This window comes from Populus euphratica, unplaced genomic scaffold (genome assembly GCF_000495115.2).
Source record: "Populus euphratica unplaced genomic scaffold, PopEup_1.0 scaffold474.1, whole genome shotgun sequence".
Taxonomy (NCBI): domain Eukaryota; kingdom Viridiplantae; phylum Streptophyta; class Magnoliopsida; order Malpighiales; family Salicaceae; genus Populus; species Populus euphratica.
The window spans coordinates 43,637-52,111 of record NW_011500351.1 but is presented as its reverse complement, the minus strand read 5'-3'; positions in this window follow the sequence as shown (position 1 = coordinate 52,111).

Genomic DNA, 8,475 nt, shown 5'->3' with positions numbered 1-8,475 from the left:
GTCCAAATGCATCAAATTCTTTTTTACTAGAAAGTTGAGACAGTTTCCTAGAACTTTCATAACAATAATTTGTTCAAATTCTGATGTTAGCAATGATGTTTTTGGCAGACAAAAAGATAAGATTGTTACCAAGTCAAGATATGGCCACCCACTCGATAATTAGTCATCAAATCCATCGTGTTAAAATTTGATCTTTAAAAGAAGGCATTTGTCATGTATTTAGAGATCTTGGTTTTTAGATCAAGATCATGCTTTTTATGTCTTTCTTTATATTTTTGTAATGTTTAAGTTTTGCTTTCATTAATTTCTTGTTTGTGCTTTTCATTTTCTTTCCTTTACTTAATTAACTTATATCTTATTTATCTTCTGATCTTGTTTATTTATGTTTATCTTCTTCATTATATTTAGCTAAATTTATTATATCAAGGTGAAAAGGTTACACTAATGGTGTAACAATAACTATAATATAAACTCAATATCTTGCCGGGTTATTTATTACTTCGACACTCCTGCACTTGGGAGAAGACATCAACCTTTTCGTCGTGTCACTTGTGAAATGGTTAATCTATATATATGTTGTATAGCACTAGGTACAATAAATATTTAACGGAAATGGTTAATCTATATTTGTGTTGTATAGCACTAGGCACAATAAATATTTAACACTTTCATAGCCCAATCGTATGGTATAACCTACACATGTGCTATGAAAGGAACTTGATTTGTTATTAATATTAATTAGCATCATGAATTCATAATAATATTTAAAAGTTTGGTGTTACTTAAATAAGATAATTAATATGATCATGTTAATAATTTACAATGAGTTATTAATGACAAATCATGCGATTAGAATCTCGTTTATATGTGGTTTCTAGTTGAGTGATAAAAGAGTTTATACTATATCTGTTTGAAATACCATTAGTGGATCCTTTAATCTTGACATTTGTTTTTATCATTATTTAATCCTTATATTAATCTTACATCTCAAAGTCCTATTTAACTTCTTCTTCTTCCTATTGTTGCTGTTATTTATAATTTATATAGTTAACCTCCTTGTGGTTAAATCTCGGTCCTGCTGGATTATTTATTACTTTGACACTTCTGCATTCCTACACTTGGAAGAAGACATCAATCTTTTGGTCATGTCAATAAACCTGCAACAACATCATAGTTGAAAATAATTATATTAAAAGTAATAATATCGTAGATAAATATTGCCCTATCAACCATTTTCGTTTCATTACTACTATCAATTATTCTCCACTAAGAATAGCCATTGTTCCACTTCCCAAAACCTAGAGAGGGTAATGCTGACACTAATGAATCTCATTGGTGTTATTAGTTGTCCTTGCTGGGACTGACTAATCAATTTTATGGTAATGTCAACATCAATGCAGCCGAATGATGTCATCAGCTATTTCCAACTCAAAATAGTTAATCGATTTTCCATAATACCTTGTAATATTTTTAGGAATGTTGATCAAGGATTCATGACAACATTAGCTTTCACATTAGGAGTAGTTAATCAAGAGGATTTGCTGATATTGATGTCATCCATCAATATCATTAATTATTCTTAGCTCAAATCATTAATCAAATTTAGTATTCCATATTCTCTAAAATGGTCATGTTGATGTTAGGAAATCTTCTAACATCATTAGGCTCCTATATTTGGGGTTGACTAATCAAATCCAAGAAATGGATATTTGTGAAATTCATTACTATAGTTCATCATTCTTAATCGAATCTATAAATCAAATCTAATTTCATTCGTCATTCATTTCATCTTATCTTTTCTCCTTTTGGCTTCATAATTAGGTATGAAATCCAAGAACTGAACATATTACTAAAATTATCATTATTTAAAGAAGGTATAAGTATAGAATACCTACCTGTTATACAAGCTCGACTCGTGCTCTGCACTCTTATTGCTATTGTGTCCGTCCTGTGGTTTATCTTGAATCCATAAGTATACTCATTATTCCTTATTCAAGTCATATTTCATAAAATAACAGTAATAATAACAACAATGTTTATTCCCTCCTTTTACAATCGTTTCTTCACATTTATGTTTCCATTACATCTCTTAAGATTATGATTTAATATCGAATCATAACTAATATCACAAATTCAATTTCGAATATGGCATGGTTTATTCCTTTGAAACATCAAAACATGACGCTACATGTTTTTCGGAGGGAATGAAACTTGATTCTACTCCTAACATGACTAAATTTTTCTTTTTTGCCAATTTGCTGAATCTGTTAGTAAAGGTGGCAGCTTGACCTCTCCTTAGATATTTATCTATACCTGGAGTTCTAAAGCTCCAATTTAAGCAAGGTAAGACTCGTTGGAAAGCTAAAATCTTTGGCTATAACATCTATGAGAAACCTTCCCTGGATTTTATCATTGTTTGGCACAAATCCTCTTAAGACTCATTGGAAAGCTAACATCTCTAGCTATAACATCTATGAGAAACCTTCTAGATTTTATCATTGTTTGGCATAAATCCTCTTTAGAACCAAAGTAACGAATCAGTTTCATCGATGGTTCTTAGATGAACTTTAAGTTATCCCCATTTTCTTTTCTTTTCTCAAGACAACTATTTCTATATTTTGCAACTCCTTCTAAGATATGTCCTAGGCTATACATAAGGTTAATACCCTTATTTGCTCCTTATGTAACACACGTATTCGACTCATGAAGTTCCCTATTATCAAGCTATCATGTTTCCCTCATTAATAAACTTCTTACCACACCTACTTTATGCATCATTAACATGTGACATCCCAAAACTCTTCCTCCCTCTTCTCAATCTGGTCTTGGCCAAAACTTGGCCTAAGGAGACCAAGGTTCCCCTTTTCCTTTCCATGCAATTGTTGGTCTCTTTTACTTATTGTTCACATTATAAAAACATCTCACAAAGATTTATCAAGTAAAAGTTCAGAATTGCTTTTCCTCCCATTCAACCTTTACATGGTCGCTCACTCATGTCCCTTAGTCATTGATTTCTCTGTGGTATTTTTGCATAATTTCATGTTCAAGAAAACTTATAATACTTCAATTAACCTAATTTCAATAAATTTTACAATTCCCTTAAATTTCACTCAAGAACCCTAATTTTGAAATTGGTTCACAATTCCTAATCAAATTTTAAATTGGTTTTCATAATTAGATCTAGGGCCCTTACTTGGAGGAAATTTGGATTTCAAGTCAAATTTAGTTAAAGGTTTGTGGCTCCTCCCTCCTTGCATGCAGTTAGCCTTCTCTTTCTCTTTCCTTTATAATTTTTTCACTTGTTTCCTTGTTAATTTTGGTGTTTTTCTCTAAATTTTAATGGAGAAAAATCTAAAATCTCTTCCTCTTTTTTGTCTTAGTGCAGCCGGCCACATAGAGGAGAAAATGGTGTATTTACAGTCCCATTATTTCTTAATTACAATTTGGCCCATTCTTCCCTCTTCATTATAGTTTGAGTTGTACTTCTTTTCATGTTTTAAAATCCCCTCTTAGCAAATGAATTTATTTGATTTTCTTCACACATGTAACTCCCACCTTTTATTATTATTATTATTATTATTATTTAAAAGTTTATTCTTGGGATTTACATTGTAAACATAGACTTAAAATATCATAGGTTGGAACAATATTTTGACATCTATCTCTTTCTTAGCAAAATTGATAAGGGTTGCACTTAGGAGTATTTTTATATTTTCTATGAGATTCACTAGGCATTGCCGAGTTAATTGGAGCAAATTGGTCTGCATATGTTTTTATAGTATAATGTCTTTTATAACCTTACTTAGGGGTATTTTTGGCATTTCAAATTTCATTGTAAAAGTGAATTATCAAACATACCCTAAAAGCTAAAAAACAAAATGGGTGTGCAAGGACATTTGTGTATTTTTCTTTTGGTTTTTCAATTATAATCAAATTAAGAGAGGGGATAACATGTTTTTACCAAATACATAATATAGTTTAAATAATTAATAGGAAGGCGTGTGAGAGCCTAAACAAATTTATGGTAGTGCATGTGGAGCATTTACATGGCCCAATGGTGGCTTCAAAGCCAGCAATAAAACCTTTTTGCCAATACCTACCTTTTTAGATAGCTCATGTTGCTTCTTTGCATCCAGTCTACCGTTAACGCCTAATTTCTTTTTCCTCATTTTCTCTCTTATCCTAGAGAAGCACAATGACCCTAAAAAAATCAATGCAATCTTTCACTTAGTTTTTTTTTTTTCAAATTTAATCCTTGGTCTTTTGATTAATATTTATTTTATTTGAAATAATTTATAAAATTAGAATTTGTTTTCAATTTCATCCCCCATGAATGTTTTTCATCTATCAAATTTGGGGTCCCTATTATTTTAATTTCTATTTATTTTATTTAAAATGGTTTATCAAATTTTATTGTTTTCAATTTTATTCTCAAGTTTTTTTCCTCAATTTTTTATTGCTATTTTTCATCTTTAACATGTTTTTATTTGATTTGTATTTTGTGATTTCATCTTTGAATATTAAATTTATTGAGATTTGAGATTCTTGATTGAGCTTGAATCTTGTGCTTAAAGGGTTACAGGTTTTAGAGTTTAAGATATTAAATAAAGATTAACAGGTTCACTTAAGTTTTCTTGAATTTTTTTTCAGAAAAAATCATTTTTTCATCCTCTAGTATCTTTTGTGTTTTTGCTTTCAATAGGATTTTTTTAGATGTTTTGAGAGTAATATGAGGTGCATTTATATTTTTAATTTACTATGTCAAACTTTTTTAAAAGGGTTTTTTAAATTATAGTAAATTAATTTATTTCAACATTTAATATTAATTTGACCTGGTATTGCCTTATTTATTTTTCTTTGTTAGATCCTGCTTTTTAATATAATTTTTGTTTTAATTAAATTAATTTATCTCACGCTTTAACATTAAATTTTTTTAGTATTGAGCTTTTTGGTTGAGCTCGAATATTAAATTTAATAGGTTGTGGGTTTTAGAAATTAACCTGGGTTTAGAAAGTTCATACGAATTTATTATTTTTTGTTTTTTTTAGTTCATTTTTTTTTCATTCTCATATATTTTCTTTCTTGTTTTCGCTTCCTATAAGACTTTCTATTCATCTTGAAAAAAGCATAAGTTATCTAGAGCAATTTTATCTTTTTTAACTTAAATTTTTTTATAAGAATTTTTTTCATTGAAATTAAATTAAATTAATGGATTAAATATAAGCATTAGATGCTCGTGTTATTATTATTTTTATTTGCTTTTCGAGTTGTTTTTCTCACCACATGGACAATCATGATGTCTTTTAATTAAGTGAATCATAGATTTTTATTGTTTTATATAGCATGAATATATGCTCATGTTGTTATTATTATTTTTTATTTGCATTTCGAGTCGCTTTTCTCATGACATGAACAATCATGATGTCTTTTAATTAACTGAACTATAGATTTTTCTCATTTTATACAAGATGAATATATTATTTTACATTGTTAAAAATAAAATAACCTTGCCTAGTAGCTAGTATTTTAATTTAAAGGATGTTTGAAAGTATGGTAGCAGTTACTTTTCAAATTACATCAAAATAAAATTTTTAATTTTAAAAAATTATTTTTGATATCAACACATTAAAACGATATAAAAATATAAAAAAATAATTTTTTTGAAAAATTAAAATTTACCCAATCTCTATTTCGAACTCAACACCAAACAGGGGCTTAGTCTTTTTTTCCCACCCAACAATTTGAATCCTTATTGGATTTGAAAAATGAGGCCCATATGCTAATATTATAATGAATTCCCTACTTGTTGATCCAGATTAGTATTTGTGTCCAGGGTAGTGAATTGCTTGGACTTATACTATGATTCTTTGTTATGGTTAAGGTAGATGTTCTTATTCTTTATCATTATAGCTATTCAATGTATAAACATTTTCACAATAATATTTGATTAATTTTATTACAAAATACAATTCTTCTGAATACTTTACCTATGTTATTCATATTGGAATGTGGATGTCTTGTCATTTCTACTAAGGAGTGCAAGCTTGTGAAGTTGATATAGACTACATGTAACATTCCTATATTTGGGATCAAACAAAATAAATATACTACTGAATTTGTTGGTAATTTTTTTTCCATTATTAAAGATTTATATAAATTTCAGCAGAGTCTTCTCTATACTAGGAAGTCATAAGTTATCGACTATCATCCTATACACATCTTATACTCATATCTTAATCATATCGCAACCACAACAAGTCCAACTTAATAATATATTCAAAAAATAGATATGACATTTTATCTACCCAGTTTGTTTCACATTTAACATACATAATTTACACAATACATGAATATATATTTAATCATATACTATTCCATGAACAACAATGGCTCTTGAATTTTTAATTTGCCTTTTATGATTATGTCCCTATTTGTTCTTCTAAGAATCACACATTATTTTTCATTTCATAAACATCCCAAATTTCATGAGGGGCACATTATTGTACCATCTTTTTCCCAATCCGAGAAGTTGATTGCCGATACTAATGACTTAGATTAGTATCTTTAGTCGCCCATTCTGGAATCAACTAATCAAGTTCGTGGGAATGTCGACACTAACATAACCTGTTCATGTCATTAACTATTTTAGAACTGAAATAGTTAATCATTGTTCCATATTACCTTGGAATATCCTTGGGTATGCCAATGCCAATAATTCTAGACACCATTAGCTTTCACCTCAAAAAAACTAATCAAGTTCCATAAGTTTGCCAATAATGACATCAATCGATGATATTATTAACTATTTTTAACTCGAATAGTTTATCAAGTCCAATATTTCTCCTTTATATTGGTCATGCTGATGCTAGCCAACTTGGCTAATATCATTAACCTCTCATATTTGGAACCAGCTAATCAAATCCAAGTAATGATTATTTATAAAAACTCATTCTTTTCATCCATTCTCTCCAAAGGAACTCATAAATCAAATATGGTTTTCTAGTTCTCATTCATATCATTTCATTTGTTCTCTTTTCGGTCTCATTCAAAGGCATAAGATTTATAATTCAAACAAATAACTAGAATTGTATTAACTAAAGAAGATATAGGTGTAGAATACATACATGCTACAAAAGCTTGACTTGCATTCTCTTATTCTTGTTGTACTCCTCTTATGATTCCTTTTGAATCCACAAGTACCTATTATTATTTCATTCTCAATCATATTTTGCAACATAGTAATAAAAATGATGACAATGTTCATTTCTCTTTTACCATTATTTTTACATTTACCCTCCTATTATTATCCTTCAGGATTTTAGTTCATTAGCAGTCATAACAAACATCACTAATTCAATTTCAAATATAGTTGTTTTCTTTTTTTTTTGTATGTTAGGACATGATGCTATAAATTTTATAGGGAGGAACACATTATATTTTTAACGTGGCTAATTATATTTTTAACGTGGCTAAGTTTAATCATTTTGTTAACTTGGTTGAATCTACCAATAGGGAATGATAAATCGACCTCCCTTCAGATATTTACCTATATCTAGAGCTTTAAAACTCTAAATTAAACGAGGTTAAAATACAACTTCTATAAAGGGTGATACTCTATATTATGCCTCTATCTATGTCAATTTCTAGACGTAAGTTAATTAACATAATAACCTAGATTTTCTCTAGATTTGGGTTTTTAACACACAAACCATCATTTTTCATGCATTTCTTTTCCTTTCTTCATTCAGGATTACCCATAGAATTTCACCTTTTTCTCTTGTTAACAGTCACATATAAGAACATAATTAATTTAGGGATTAGGCTTCACAGGAATATACGGAACAAGGTTGTTCAAATTTTTTCAAATATTAGCATATCATAATTTTGTGAAATTCAACATTGTCTCTCAACATGCATGCTTATTTAGTATCAACATATTTCTCCTCACTCTTTGTTCATATTTGGCCGAAGGTCTATAGACCTTCCCCTAGTTTCTTTGTCCTTTAGTTGAGTCAAGAATATCACTTAGCCTTTCTCTACCTCTCCCCCATATCCATTCTCACCTTAACTTACTAGAGATTTTCTAAAGAACTTAACTTAGGGCTATTGTTTTCTTGCATACAACTTACCCAGAATATTTGAAATTACTCTAGGAAGGTCTTAGGTTTCTCCTAATTATGTTTTTTTCTCCTTGGAACCCCTTCTCCCTCAAATGTTTAAGTTCTTCTTCTCTTCCCTTGTTGCTGCCGGCTCCATCTTGGCTTTCTTCTTCTCTTTCCTTGTCTTTTGATGTCTAAATCTTCACTCACCCTTCTAGTTTCCTCCGATATGGTGGATTGTATGTGATTCTCCTTGTTTGTTCTTGAGAGAAAATAAAGAGGCAGTGAGTGACTTTTCTTCTCCCTTTTTCTTACTTTCTGTCGTTGGCTCTCCTCCTTTAAGGAATAGCAATTTTCTTCTCATCCCTCCCTTTTT